Source organism: Natator depressus, chromosome 7 (genome assembly GCF_965152275.1).
Source record: "Natator depressus isolate rNatDep1 chromosome 7, rNatDep2.hap1, whole genome shotgun sequence".
Taxonomy (NCBI): domain Eukaryota; kingdom Metazoa; phylum Chordata; order Testudines; family Cheloniidae; genus Natator; species Natator depressus.
In genome coordinates, this window is record NC_134240.1 from 105,149,338 (window position 1) to 105,165,640 (window position 16,303).

The following is a 16,303-nucleotide window of genomic DNA, read 5'->3' on the forward strand; positions in this document are numbered from 1 at the left end:
TCACAGAAATAGTCCCATTGTATAAAGTTAAATAAGTGTTTGCAGCATCAGGGACTCAGTGTATTTTTATTAAGAACCTGTCACGTAATGGCATAAAATCTGTGTCACTTCAAACAGTGAAACAATTTTGTCTTAACAATAAAAAGTTATTTAAACTTCCGGTAATTTACAACAACAATTTTTTAATACAGGCCAAAGTTTTCAAAAATTGGAGCCTGTAATTAGGCTCTTCAGCCTGCTTTTAGCATCTAAGGGTGGGATTTTTAAAGAGTGCTTACAGCGTAAGTCCCATTGACTTCAAACTGCAAAACCTGATGGTTGAAGCATTTCAGCTTTTGATCTGTGGAAGTACAGTAGAGTGGATGGTGATGTTGGCCACAAATAAGAATATAATCTAGCTTTTAGACATCGCTTTTCACTAGTAGATCTCAAAGCTCTTTACAAAGAAGGCACAGAGCACAGGCTACTTGCTTTTCAATTTTGTGTTTGCATAGTCTCATAATAGGGGATATTAATGAGGCCTTTGGGCTTGTCTTTTCCAGCACAGATGAGCATTTTAAGTGTGAAGTTTTAGTAAAACAAAACAAAAACAAAAAAAACCCACAAAAACAAAAAAAAACCCTACATAAAATCGGAAATTTTATTAACAATTAGGAAACTTAAAACTTTGAAAATTTAAGACCATAAAATGGAAGTGAAGAACTAACAATATGTAAATAAGAAATTTGATTTAAATTTAAAAAAAAAAATTAAGTAATAATAAAAATGTTAGTCATGATTTTTATCCACTCTAGAAAGTAGAGCTCCAAAAGGGTGCTGATGAAAATGTGGGCAGATATGAGAACCATCAAAACAAAACCAAGAACTGTTGCTTGAAAACACAAGGAAAAGGAGAAAGTGACAACACTCAAGACAACTGAATTGCAGGAGAGAATTACTCTTGCCTTTTGTTGAAAGCAACCTGAGCAGAAACAGGAGGGTGAAAAACAGACTGCAAGGTACTGAGAAGAGTTGGGAAAGTGAAAAATAAGGCCTACTGGTCCTATACAACAGTACCTTTGATCCTATATAAAATATATACATTTTCAATTCATGTACATTTGACCTTTAATGCAATTTCTATACAGATAGGATCTGAAAGCAAGACAATTTAACACATTCTAAAACTGGAGCTGAACAGTTTACAGTTTCTGGTAAATCTCATCTATCTAGTGTATTTATATATTTTTGTTATCAATAGAGCACCTTATGCTATTACAAGATACTTGAATACAGGAGCTTGGCACTGACAATATAGCAATCTAAAACTCCTGTCTATACTGATCTTAGAATAGGTGTTTGATATATTTATATACAGAGTCCTGTATATTTTACAAATGTGAAACACAAAATAATGAAACAGAATAAAAAATAAGAAACAAAAAACTCAACCTGCAGTGGCCGTTCCTGTCCCATGGGGCTGGGCCAAGCTACACACTCCAGGCTTTGCAACCTGGCACATGGGGTCGCAGCACAACTAACTAATTTGGCCTGGCCAACCTGCTGCCATCAACACTGAGGAATGGCTGGGTCAGATCTGAATGGTGCTAGAACCCTGTGCACGAGATTGCAAAACTGGAAGTGGGGAGCCTGGCCCAGCACCGGGGGGGACAGAAGCAGCCACTGTGGGGGAAGTGCAGGGCAGGCTCTCTCTTAATCCCCCCTCCCCCCCAGGGTCTCCCAAACCCTGGGACGAGGACCGGACATCCCAACCCTCAGGCCTCTCACCTCTCTGGGGGAAGAGGGTTAGTGGGGGAGGCTGGGGTTCCCGGGACTACTGGGGGCCTGGAGCTTGATGGAGAATATTTAAGGGGGTATGAGAGAGGTTTCTGGGGTTAACATGAGTTTATGGGAGCTGAGGCTCAAAAGGAAAGGGGGGGAATACATAAGGGAGGATGGAGGTGCCTGGAGTGGGGTCCCTAGAAACACAGAGAGGGGGGACTGGAGAAGAAAGCAGCAGGGGTTGGGAAGATCCATGGTGCCCCATGGGATTTATCTCACTAAGTGGGGACAAAGAAGTGGGGATTATCTGGGAGCTGCAGTACTAGATAAATTTCAAGGGGGAAACTGACCTGTCCACAGTGTCCAGGGTATTTTGGGATAGCTGACTGTGGTAGGGGTTGGTGAGCGTCTCAAGACATGGAATGCTTAATGCATAAGTCTAAAGAAAAAAATAATATGGTATTGATAAACTGGAATTTATTCAGTTTTTATTTGTATACAGACTGAGGTATTTTATTTATGTAAATATAATGATAATGGATAAAACAAAAGAAATACTCAAAAATAAAATTATTTAAAAAAAGAATTTAAGAAGGCCCTACTTATATATACTTGTAACCAAAGGGGAGTTCTAATACAGTGGGCTTCCTAGCATTAGAGCATGAAGCAGAACCTCCATCTATTCCAACAGATTATAGGTCTCATCCTAGCTCTGACTAGCTTTTGAAGTCATGCTACTATCACCTCAGGTACTACAGTGATAAAGTTCATAGAAGTAATAATCAGGCCTGGCCTACCTCATGCTATTTGGATCACTCCATAGTTACACTGGCTCATACCACTCCATTTTTTAGCACATGCTGGAGATGAGGAATCCAAGATCCCTTCAACCATGACCAGATTTTCATACCATTACTTCACTCCTGTTCTTTCACCTCCCTTAAATTCACAACTCAGTTTCCTTCTCTGAGCCACCCATAATAACAGAAACATTTGACATATAGTGGAAAACAGAAAAATCCCCCCAAAATAATTAACTCCTATAGTCTGAAAGCATTGACATAAGTACAGAGTTCATTACACAGTATGAAAATACTATTGACTGCATAACTAACTTAACTGTGTATAAGCTGAATTAGCTTGAAAAGTCTTAAAGAGCAGTTAAGGTAACACTTTTTTAGCCCCTGCCAAAATGAGAATTCACGTACCAAGAAATAAGAGCACTGCTGAAGCAATAGTTCAAACATCCATGAAACAGTTCTTTTGAAATTCTTGATGCTAGTACATAAAGCAGTGCACAAAGGCATACGGTTGACTTATGCTGGGTAAGAAAAACAGTCTGCCAAATCAACTGTTGTAATAAAGTTCAGTTTATTATATATCCTCCTACAAGAGTTAAATATACTTGACAGGATTCTTTAAAGTGTAATATTTTAAGACTGCTCATTTTTTATAACAGACTTGATGACTAGTAACTGTGTTAGTACAAAAAGAAAAGGAGTACTAGTGGCACCTTAGAGACTAACCAATTTATTTGAGCATAAGCTTTTGTGAGCTATAGCTCACTTCATCGGATGCATTCAGTGGAAAATACAGTGAGGAGATTTATATACACACAGAACATGAAAAAAAAAATGGGTGTTATCATACACACTAAAGCTTATGCTCAAATAAATTGGTTAGTCTCTAAGGTGCCACAAGTATTCCTTTTCTTTTTGAGAATACAGACTAACAGGGCTGCTACTCTGAAACCTGTAAGGAGAGTGATCACTTAAGATGAGCTATTACCAGCGGGGGGGGGCAACCTTTTCTAGTGATAATCAAGGTGGGCCATTTCCAGCAGTTAACGGGAACGTCTGAGGAACAGTGGGGGGGGGGGGGGAATAAACATGGGAAATAGTTTTACTTTGTGTAACGACACATCCACTCCCAGCCTCTATTCAAGCCTAAATTAATTGTATCCAGTTTGCAAATTAATTCCAATTCAGCAGTCTCTCGTTGGAGTCTGTTTTTGAAGCCTTTTTATTGTAATATTGCGACCTTTAGGTCTGTAATCGAGTGACCAGAGAGACTGAAGTGTTCTCCGACTGGTTTTTGAATGTTATCATTCTTGACATCTGATTTGTGTCCATTTATTCTTTTACGTAGAGACTGTCCAGTTTGACCAATGTACATGGCAGAGGGGCATTGCTGGCACATGATGGCATATATCACTTTGGTAGATGTGCAGGTGAACGAGCTTCTGATAGTGTGGCTGATGTGATTAGGCCTATGATGGTGTCCCCTGAATAGATATGTGGACACACAGTTGGCAATGGGCTTTGTTGCAAGGATAGGTTCCTGGGTTAGTGGTTCCGTTGTGTTACTTGTCTGAGACAGTTAACGTATTTTACTATCATGTTTTCTTGGAGATATAAATTTAGACTGCATTGATCCCAAACACCACACCAGAAAAAGCATGTGCTTCAAAATAACCACGTTTAACATGTGAATGTATAGCATATTTCAGCTCAGTCAAGTGTTTACACCTGAGGCAGAGTCTTAACAATTGAAGCTCATGTTTGTAAAGTTTGATAACTCTATTCTCTGCAAGCGTATGCTATACACATTTACTTTATAGTATTAGTAATATTATCTTACATTTATATAGCTCACTTCATCCAGAAAGATCCCAAAGCACTTTATGTACTGTATAGAATTATTTCACCCACCTCTAAAACACACTGGCCTTTACATGTATTTTTGTCTTGGGGGAGAACACTGATTCTCTTCCTACAGTCTTTCAAATACAGGGGATTCAACAGATCACATTTCATTTCAAAGTTTTTTGGCTATCAATCCAACCGAGCTAGTAAAAAAGTTGCTAGCTAAAATCTAAGCTTTAATACCCTAAATGTAAAGTGCAGCCCAAATGCAAAAAAGGATACATTTATCATCACCACCACCTTACTCAGACTGCTGCTTATGTATTGAGATCTGAATGTTAGTAATGACAGTTTTTAGTGTTTTCCTCTTTTTTGAAAAAGACCTATAAAACTGCAGAGCAAACAAACAGAGAGAGAGCTACAGTCTATTCCTTCTATGCATCAGATTTGTTTACTAAGCTCTAATCACTTGCACCTGTGCAACCACATTAAGGTCACTCAGGGTTGCACAGGTGTCAACTCAAGGCACAATTCAAAGAAAATGAATGTGCATAGCACCACTGAGGTCAAAATTCAAGATATAAAAACTAGGCAACCACAAGACCAAGTCTTCAGGACTGAACAGAAGTAAAAATTATGCTTTTCTAATGAACTGAGCATATTTGATAGTACAAATACACACAACGGAACTGCACATCATTTTTTTAAAAATAGAATTGCTGTTCTACCCAGCAAAATATTTTAAACAAATTTGCCTTTATTTTCTTCTCTCCTACTGTTGATTTTCAGTCCATGCCCCCTTGTATGCCCTTTCCCACTTTGCTGTCCTATCAGCCTTAATGGTACCATTTCCCTAGCATCATGTGTCCCCAAAGCCCCAGTTTTTGTGACCTCACGGATTCCTCCGGCCCCTGCCCTCTTCCCCTGCTTCTTGCAATCTAAGGTACTTATCTGATCATCTTATAATCTTTAATGTATTTATCTTCAACACCCCTTTGAGGTACTACTATCCCCCTTTTACGGATGGGGAACTGAGGCACAGAGACTAAGTATCTTGCCCAAAGTCACACAGGAAGTCTGCAGCAGAGCACGGAACTGAGCCAGTCTCCGAAGTCCAAGGCTTACTCCGAAACCACTGAACCAACCTGCTTCATGTAATACCTAAAACTATTCAGATTTTTTCTAGGCAAAGACAGGCTTAGGTTCCAACCTGGAAACCATTTTAATTGTTGAAGGCCATAAATGTGCACAAGGCCTACACCTCCCTATCCAGATAACTTCAGGTCAAAGCTAAATGGCTCATGTAATTCTTTCAGTCAGAAAACTTAATGCAATTCCTCCAATATTAGAGAAACACCTACACATTCTAGATGCTTCTGCAAGTCCTTTGAAGGGAAAAGTACTCTTCAGTGTTAAGAAAATGAACCAAGTTTCCTTCCCTCATAGTAACAAAATCCTGGTGCTCTACCTAGCACTAACAGGAAAGTCTTTTTGGTAAGATAGTATATCAATTCATACGTAAACGTTTACACAAATACTTAGGTTTCATCATATATCAAGAGTTCCTTAAACCTATATGAAAGTTATTTTAAATAGTTCTTCAAAGCCATAATTTCAGAGATCCCCTAAAGAGTATGAAAATTTATTCGAAATAGAGCCTTGCTCATACCTCTTGTATGTATTCATTTCAATGTCTGTACACAAATCCGATTTTCACTTGGAAAACTGAATTTGAATAGTAAAGTTCTGACCTCTCCAGTTTACATATGAAATAAAATGAAAACACATTAAAGCAAAGCAAAAATTAAGATTAAAAATTAACTGTAATATGAGTATTTTAAAACCCTGCTTGTCTGACCATAGACGCTAGGATTCTGATACTTAATTGTTATAGGTCTAATCTAAGCTCATTCACTTTTGAAAAAGATCGCTACCCATCAGTTTCCAGAGCTGTTTAATTATACTTCAGTTATAAAAAACTCAAAGCATGGATTATTTTCAGACTGCCAGCATAATTTGGACCTTAGTGACGATATTTTAACTATTTGCTCCATTTTGCACAATAGTAGTTATATTCTAGGCAGCAAATATCTGAGCTACCATATTTTTTGGCATTAAGGATCGTGAATTAATTATACTGTGTGTTCTCATAGACCTATAAGACAAATGAGAACAAGGATTTGTAGGGCTCCAAACTCCACTGTAAAGGTATTTTTATATTATGCTAATTATTCAAAGTTTTACAGAAAAGACACTGTCTTTCATCACAAGCTACTGTTAAAGTCAAACACTGACAAACTATTATTTTGACAGATTGTTGGAATCAAAGAAAGTGCACACTTCCACAGGCTGAAAAGTTTCCTTGCTGTAAGATTTATTGACTTTCCTTCCACAAAGCTCCTGGCTTGCTGAAGAAACTGTTTGCTGTTATGTGCATCATCAGTTGTGCAAAACTGGGCCCCAAAAATATGAAGTAACAATTTAGAGACAGTCATGGAGTTTTCAGAAACACACTACATTTTGAATGTTTGACGTGCTTGGCACTACTATAACCAGCATTTCATTCTCTATTAAAAGCAGAGACTTTTTATGCATATAGGCAGTGCCCTAAACTTTTCCTATACTACCAGAAATCTACAAAAAATGTTCTGTTGGATTATTATATATTTATCCTGTGGTATAGTCACTCTTTGTTTATTATTCTGGAGATTAAACCTCCTTTCCTTTTGTAATCCAGTCAGAGCTACTAAGAAAAGTCACAGAATGCACTTGAATATCCTCTCCTGCCCCACCCCCGTTTTTCCCTTTTACAATCAATAATTAAGCCAGGAAATAAAAAGACAGCCCTTTTTTCATACGTGTGGCTCAATTTTCCCCATGGCCTGATGAGGACATCAGTAGTTTATTTTTTCTACAAAATTAATAGAACACCACCTACAATTTCGCAATTAGCCTTTACTATTAGAAGTAGCAGTTTTTCACCATCTCAAACATTTAATCCTATGCAGTATCACCATATATATTATAATCAACTGCTACCTACCTGCATGCCACTAAGTCTTTCGTTTACATAGCACTGTCTATTCTAAAATATCCCAAGATTCTTCACAAATTTAGACGGATAAAAGATTTCCTTGGAGATATCTAGAGGTGGATGAAGTTAGCAACCCAACTGTAATAGCACAGAGGAACATACCAGCTTAAACAAAGAATACATTTTTCTACTAAAACTACCAGAGTGACTTTGGGTAAGTAGAGGTATTACCTTGGGTAAAAATTCTACAGTTGCACAATAATGTTCAGTGATCTTTAAAGCCCTTCATTTCTGGTTTAATTCTGGAAGTTTATCAGCTTTTATTCAAAAAAATTAAAAACAGTAGAAAATTGGTAAAAACAGAAAAAGGACAGCAGATGTGAGGGGGTACTCATTATGAGACAGCTGAGGAAGCCTTCTGCTCCCTGCAGCTGTCAGGCCACCTCAGCTGCCAGGACCCAGCTCCCTGCCCATCTTGCTCCCACTGTACCAGGGAAGTGAATGGGACTGCGCTGAAGGGCCAAGGTCAGGTACGGAGCAGAAGACTGCACCTTTTGAGTACTGGCCCTTTTGCAGGACAGCGCCTCCTCCTTACTCCGCCAGCCCTTCAGCCCTGTCCGCTTTCCCTGTGGAAAATTCCTGGGTCCCAAAAAAGTCAAAATTCACGTTTAAAAAACGAAACAAAAAACAGAAAAACCCAAAGACTGGCTTTTTCAAAAATCTGGGAAATTTTCATTTAAAAAAAAATAAAAAAGGTAAAAACCAAGAATGAAGGGTCTTAGAGATCATTAACAGCAGCAAAAGCAACACAAGGACCATAAACTGTTTTAAGTTTTAGCCCAAGCAGCCTCCAACAATATAGTTCCCCCCAACACCATGCTGAGGAATTAGTTCAGTACTGATTCAAAGGGAATAGCGACAACTATTGAATCATTTTCTGCAGCACATAAGTGTTTCTGAGGCTACATCTACACTACAGCCAGGATCGACGCTCTGAGATCGAGTCACCGGCGGTCGATTTAGCAGGTCTATTGAAGACCCCCCAAATCAACAGCACATCACTCTCGAGTCAACCCCTGTACTCTACCCCCGATGAGAAGAGTAAGGTAAGTCGACAGGAGAAACTTTCCCGTCGACCCCCCGTGGTGTAGACCCCACAGTAACTCGACCTAAGGTACGTTGACTCCAGCTACGTTATTCATGTAGCTGGAATTGCGTTGCGTAGATCGACTTACAGCAGTAGTCTAGACATAGCCTGAGAAATCTCCCATCCAATTATTGACCCAGCTAGTTGCTGCTAACACAAACACTATCAAGTTTTTTAAAACCACACCTGTCCAATCTTTATTTATCCTACTATTGTTATATTGAAGATAAATTTTTTAGTCTTTTCCAATTCAATATAGTTTTTCTTTTCTGCTTGTTTACTTAGTGTAAATGACAGTATATAAGGTACTGTCAAGTTCACAGTCTCACCTATACTGCCAGTTATGCCTCCCCCTCCCCCTCATATCAATAAGAAAAAGATAAACATTTCAAAAATGGGATTCTGGTTTCAAAGCCGTAACAGTTGGCAGGGAGTAACAGGGACAGGTGAAGTACCTGCCACTACTTTTAACTCACTTTTTGGAAGTTAATGACAGGCTCAAAATGCACAGCATAACTGAAAGGAAGAATCCTAACCTAACTCTTAACAACAGGTTTCAGAGTAGCAGCTGTGTTAGTCTGTATCCGTAAAAAGAAAAGAAGTACTTGTGAGCTGTAGCTCAAGAAAGCTTATGCTCGAATAAATTTGTTAGTCTCTAAGGTGCCACAAGTCCTCCTTTTCTTTTTGCCTCTTAATACTATCTCTGCAGACGGTTGAATATTGTTTCTAATTAACTGAAAGCCCGTTGGTTGGGGTGACGGGGGGGGGGAGGGGAGAGGCAGGGGGAGAAATCAACTGATGGACAAAATAGGTATAGACATGAGTCCTACCTTAATTAAAATGAAAACTAGCTTTCAAATCTCAGACATTGCAGACAAGCTCATAGTTAAGTGTGTTATAATAATTTAGTTTTTATGACAAATCAGTAAAATAAACCAAGACCAGTTTTAGCTTTAATCGTACAACAACAATTGGAAGTTACAGAGCAAAGCTTCATCTCAGTTAGACAGTTTTGTGCTGCACTGTGGTAAAGTGTAGCTTAAGTCTGTAAAAAGAAAGTAGACAAATCCAACAGATTCACACTGTGACTTAATTGTCCAAAGCTATTGATTTCACTTGTGTTGTCAAAACTGTTTGTTCAAATATAGCGCTGTCTTCCAGCATAAAATACATATTTAGCAGTGCGTAGAACAAGGGAAAGAATAGAAACTTATCTCTTCACTAAAAAGGACTACAAAGTTCATATAATGAGCTCAATAATCCAGTGACAAAACAGATATGGTGCAGTTGACTTCAATACAAGTATAATGGCTTACTAATATCTTTGGAAGTGACTATGCTCTTGCGATAAAGTTACTCGTGGACAAAATCTAAATGAAGGGAAGTTGCCAAAATTAATGCTTTTACCTTAACTTTTGAATAAGCAACTGAACCGTCTTCACAATACCGTTATCAAATTTGAATAAATGCAATAACTACTAAAACCTCATCCACACTTGGAACTGAACAGCATTTGTTTAAATGGCTTACACTAAAATGGTGTGTCTGGACAATGAAGATGAAACACAATGTTTTTAAAACAGTTTGACTTTCATAGTTTAGTTCTCTTGTAGATGGAGCCTTGAAAGAAAAAAAAAAAAAGGCAGTTTGACTAGGACAGCATTTTCTTTCCAGAAATGTCAACAGGTACTACATGTCTTTTAGGAAAGTTTTGTACTATGTTTATTTAGGCTGTCATATGCGCTTTCTTATTCCGACTACTTAACTATATTGTAAAATTCCAACAAAATTGAAATCTATATGCTTGTTAACTTAAATTGCAAATAAAATTAAATTAGATTAGTTATAGTCTTACAGCCAGATGTAAATTGACCTACAGTCAAACAGGCAGGTAAATGCATCATCCATTCAAAGATATTTTGCTTAGCTAAATAATCAGCCCTGTTTCCAATCAAGTTACAAAATCATGTCCACAATCCTGTCATGACCACAGGATTCTCTTGCCAGTCTACCAGATTCATACTAAAGAAAAGTTTTTTCCTAATGCAAGACAGGTCCATGTGAAAGCCAACCCCTTCAAAGCTACACCAATCTGGAAATTCAATGAGTCAATCACAATTTTCATCTTATCTTTAAACTGCAGTTTGAGATTTCAATGTCAATGTAATACATATATGCAAATTTTTGAAAAGCTACATGAGTTGATCCCAGCATGCATACCTCTCTCTCACACAGACCAGCCAACATGTGCTTCAAAGTAGATAACATCAGAGTGTGTGTCACACTCAGAAGACAGAAGTTGCAAAGAAAAATGAGATCAGCCTCTTACCTCTGGGGGTGTTACAGAGTCTCAAATGCTTATCAGGTTAATTACACCATAAATGCATAAGTTTTCCCCAGGGTAAAGTCACTTTGAAAACCCTCACCAAGGCAGTGATTGTTAAGAGTGAGCCTGAAACATGTCTCATACCATAAAGCTACTAGAAAACAAAGCCTTTCTTCAAAAGACTTAATAGTAAAATAAGGTATTTTGCCCAGCAGTGAAAATAAACTCCCTCCAGACACACACAGGTGTCCCATACCCTGGATGTCTCCACACCACCCACACTCTGCTCCTCTTTCAACCCCCTTCTCACCACACTCAGAAATACCCCTCTGCCCCTCACGTCATACCCTCAAATACCCCCCAACACCTCATTGCCAAATGCTCCCACCCAGACACTACAGCCCCACCCCTCAGCCCCATCCATGCACCATACCCAGAAATACCTTTCACCCGCTGCCCCCACACCACACCCCCAAATACCCCTCTGACCCACACTTCACCCCCAAATGCCCCCACCCATTCACTAATCCCAAAATGCCCCCGCCCCACCCCCATACTCTGCTCCTCTTTCAACCCCCTCCTTACCATGCTTAGAAATACCCCTCTGCCCCCACACCATATCCTCAAATACTCCCTACACTTCATCCCCAAATGCTCCCACCCAGACACTACAAGCCCAGACCGCTCTGCCCATCCATGCACCTCACCCCCAAATACCCCCCTGCCCCCGCACCTCACCCCCAAATGCCCCCACCCATCCACTACACCCCGAAATGTCCCATGCCCCCCCAAATACCCCTCAGCTTCCCACCCCAGCACCAGCCCCTCAAATACACCTCACCCCTCTACCCCGCGCCCCCCCAACCCCAAACCCGCAAAGGCCCCCGCAAATAACCCTCACCTCCCACCCATCTCCCACTGCCTCCTGCCCGCCCCACCGCCGGGCCCTACCCCCACCCCTTCCCGCGCTCGGGGAGCGTCTGCTGGGGAAGCCCGGCCCCTCCCGGGCGGCTGCTACTCACTGGAGTCCAGGGCAGGTCCGCAGGCAGCCCCAGTGAGGAGAGGGAAGGCGGGGGGGGGGGAACAGCACACAGCGCGGCTCCCCTCTGAGAGCCGCCGCCTCGCCCACTCCGCGCACAGCGCAGCGGCCCAAGACAGCGTAGCGTCGCCGACTGACTTTTCTTTTTTTTTTCTTTTTCTTCAAATGAAGAAACTTTATCCGTTTCCCGCACAAACAACAGCAACGGGAGAGCAACTGGACCTCAACCACTGCGCATGCGCCGATACCCTCCACCTCCAATCAGGCCGCCTAGAAGCACAGGGCGTGCAATTCTCCTAAAGGTATTGGTCAATGCAGAGCGGGAGGGGATAGGCCATTGGCCGCAAAGCATCGTGGGACGTGTAGTCTCTAGAAGGGCAATCCGGCAGAGCTCTCGCCACTGAGAGGAAAGGGGAGCACTGCATTCTGGGACTTGTAGTCTCAGAGCGTCGAACCACAGGGCTAAGGCGCGTGCGTGGTGGTAACGCCGCGGCGTGTTTGCCGAGGGCGGGCAATGCCTAGTGTCCAAAAATCACGAGGCAAGTCTCCTGAATAATGCACTGGCCGCAAAACCCTGAGATTCTAAAAACAGTAAATTCTGGGCTGTTTTTTATTTGCCTGGAGGTTTTCGAGCTGATTAAGGTTCCCATTTCCAAGCTTTTCTTTACAGGCACGCGGGCAGGGCATCGATTATGTTAAATGAAAGTTGACATTCTCACATAAGCAAAATCATGACAGTTGGCAACAGTCTGGACCTACTTGCTGGGCAGGGCCACATTTCCGTATTGGATGAGGGCAACGCTTTGCCTGTTTTGAGGCCCATGGTCTTCACAGGGCTTCACCTCTGTACTGGAACTGGAAGGAGTTCTGCATGAGAACAAGTGACAGACACTCCTTTTTAATGGATGTGTAGATGTTTAGAGAAAGAAGCTGCACAGGGCCTTACCTCGAGGATGTGTGATGGAAGGGCTTTGCATGCTGGGAAGCAAATTCTTTGTAAAGCCATAGCTCAGATTTGGATGCTACACAGTCTAATGAGGCCTGCCATCTCTGACTGGCCACTGCTGTCAGTTGGATCATTATGAATCACAGCATACTACAGCCCCTCCTAGGGTAATCGTATGTCCCGGTTTTATAGGGACAGTCCCGATATTCGGGGCTTTGTCTTATATAGGTGCCTGTTACCCCCCTCCCTTTGTCCTGATTTTTCACAGTTGCTATCTGGTCTCCCTAGCCCCTCCTCTCTGTGGGCTCACACTGTTGTGTTATATTACAAATCAGAAAATGCTTTCAAATTGTAAAGTATTGTATAACAGATATTAATGCACAATAATTTGATAGTTGATGTTTTCTGTCATTTAGAGGCTATTGAGGGGGTCAACAAGCATGCGGACAAGGGGGATCCAGTGGATATAGTGTATTTAGATTTTCAGAAAGCCTTTGACGAGGTCCCTCACCAAAGGCTCTTATGCAAAGTAAGCTGCCACGGGATAAGAGGGAAGGTGCTCTCAAGGATTGGTACCTGGTTAAAAGATAGGAAACAAAGGGTAGGTATAAATGATCAGTTTTCAGAATGGAGAGAGGTAAATAGTGGTGTCCCTCAGGGGTCTGTTCTGGGACCAGTCCTGTTCAACATATTCATAAATAATCTGGAAAAAAGGGTAAACAGTGAGGTGGCAAAATTTGCAGATGATACAAAATTACTAAAGATAGTTAAGACCCAGACAGACTGCGAAGAGCTATAAAAGGATCTCTCAAAACTGGGTGACTGGGCAGCAAAATGGCAGATGAAATGTAATGTTGATAAATGCAAAGTAATGCACACTGGAAAGCATAATCCCAACTATACATATAAAATGATTGGGTCTAAATTAGCTATTACAACTCAAGAAAGAGATCATGGAGTCATTGTGGATAGTTCTCTGAAAACATCCACTCAATGTGCAGCTGCAGTCAAAAAAGGCGAACAGAATGCTGGGAATAATTAAGAAAGGAATAGATAATAGGACAGAAAATATGTTGCCTCTATATAAATCCATGGTACACCCACATCTTGAATACTGTGTGCAGATGTGGTCGCCCCATCTCAAAAAAGATATATTGAAATTGGAAAAGGTTCAGAAAAGGGCAACAACAATGATTAGGGGTATGGAACGGCTTCCGTATGAGGATAGATTAATAACACTGGGACTTTTCAGCTTGGAAAAGAGACGGCTAAGGGGAGATATGATTGAGGTCTATAAGATCATGACTGGTGTAGAGAAAGTAGATAAGGAAGTGTTGTTTACTACTTCTCATAACACAAGAACTAGGGGTCGCCAAATGAAATTAATAGGCAACAGGTTTAAAACAAATAAAAGGAAGTATTTCTTCACACAACGCACAGTCAACCTGTGGAACTCCTTGCCAGAGGATGTTGTGAAGGCCAAGACCATAACAGGGTTCAAAAAAGAACTAGATAAATTCATGGAGGATAGGTCCATCAATGGCTATTGGCCAGGATGGGCAGGAATGGTGTCCCAAGCCTCTGTTTGCCAGAAGCTGGGAATGAGTGACAGGGGATGGATCACTTGATGATTACCTGTTCTGTTCATTCCCTCTGGGGCACTTGGCATTGACCACTGTCGGAAGACAGGATACTGGGCTTAATGGACCTTTGGTCTGACCCAGTAGGCCGTTCTTATGTTCTTATTTATCTAGTACCTACAGAGGAAAACTTATTTTTACCATTAACAGTAAAACTCCCAAATGAAAGACTATAACTGGGTATTTCTACAAAGTGCAGCATCTTAAGTGGTCAAATGGTGGTTCATTACCCTAACCCCTTGACAGTCCCATAGATCCATGATGGGCTGCTCTGAGAAAAATTGTAAATTTGCTCTCGTCATTTTTCCTATGAACAGCTATAGTATAAATAGTCACTGCATACATAATACAGTGAGAATCCCGGGGACAGACTTCTTCTCATTAATAAAATCTCCACTTGTCTACTGCTGCAGCACACACACACACACACACACAAATCACTGGATACTAACACTGGAATCATGGTGACCATTCATGTGAAGACACATCAGCCATATTACTAGTACTGGCTGATGGTATCACAATGCTCAGGTGGTCAGTTTTACCAACCTTAGGAGTTCAAAAATCATGAGTCATATCCCAAAATCATCAGATTGGCTTAAAATCATGAGATTTTACAGATATTTAAGGTTCTTTTTATTTGTCTTCTGGTTTATGGGCATTTGGTAACTTTTTTGGGTGTTTCTCTGCAACCATGATGACTGTAAACTTTCCTTCTTTAAAATAAAACCTGAGATGGTCATATAATTACATGATTTCAGGAGCCAGGGCTTTAAGAAAAACATATACTATCACAAGACTCATGATAAAATCATGAGAGTTGGCATCACTCAATATTATAATTAACATTTATGTTGCCAGATCACTTAAAGGCCTCAACAAGGTTGAGGCTCCATTATGATGACACTGTTCAAATATATAGTAAATGACAATGCTCCGTACAAAAGTTTTACAATCTAAAAAACTGAAAAAGTGCTAGTTTCCTGGAGATCTCCCTGCCTCACCATATTAATTCATATGGATGGAGAGGTTTAGGAAATAATTACATGGTTTGAGATGTTACCACAGGTTCTTTCACAGTGTATTTGACAGGAAATTCCAATTGTAATACTTAGCATTAATATAACACTTTTTATCTTTAAAGCATTGCATGATATAAACATCCATTCATCCTCAAGACAACCAGGTGAAGCATCTATGTGCAGTAATGGTGTGACACATGAGTGGTGGTAAAAATATGCTTCTTATTTCCAGGCCACAGACACATGATAAAGTCACCAATGGTTACAGTTACAGTAAATATTATTAACCTCATTTTCTAGATGGGGAACTGAGTCAGAGAATTTTCAGGAGCCAGGGTGTGAGACAAGATCACAGAGTCAATTCAGGTCTGATCCAAAGCCCACTGCAGTCAATGGAAAGACTCCCATTGACTTCAATGAGCTTTGAGTCAGACCTTATGAGAGTCACTGTTAGAATGCAGGAGCTCTTGGCTCTCAGGACTATGCTCAGACCACCATACGTCTTTCCCCATTTTTGGCAGCCCTGTGATTTGTTCCATTTTCATCCTGGACTGACATAGTCAAATTCAAGTTATTTTGACTTCATAGTCCAGTAATATTTAATAATCCCATTTTACAAAGTAATTTACCATTTACTGTAAAATTACTCTCCCCTAGTACTAAAAAATCTATTGCAGTCAATTGCAGGATGGGTGCCCATATTATGCGCTTTTGTGAAATCTACTCTAATTTTATATCATATT

At 40.5% G+C, this 16,303-nt stretch overlaps 1 protein-coding gene across 6 annotated transcripts in view; it reads right to left on the reverse strand.

The window, feature by feature from the left end:
• The window catches only part of PLEKHA1 (pleckstrin homology domain containing A1), an 85,732-nt gene extending 73,456 nt beyond the window's left edge, over positions 1 to 12,276 (reverse strand). For 2 of the 6 annotated variants that reach the window (XM_074959217.1, XM_074959216.1), the window contains exon 1: positions 11,936 to 12,276. The gene's annotated coding sequence lies outside the window, so the exon portion shown is untranslated. Of the gene's footprint in view, positions 1 to 2,111; positions 2,201 to 10,117; positions 10,208 to 10,807; positions 11,162 to 11,935 lie in introns of those variants that run through there. The other 4 variants (XM_074959213.1, XM_074959218.1, XM_074959211.1 and 1 more) reach the window with 4 other exon arrangements.
• Positions 12,277 to 16,303: the final 4,027 nt, after the last annotated feature.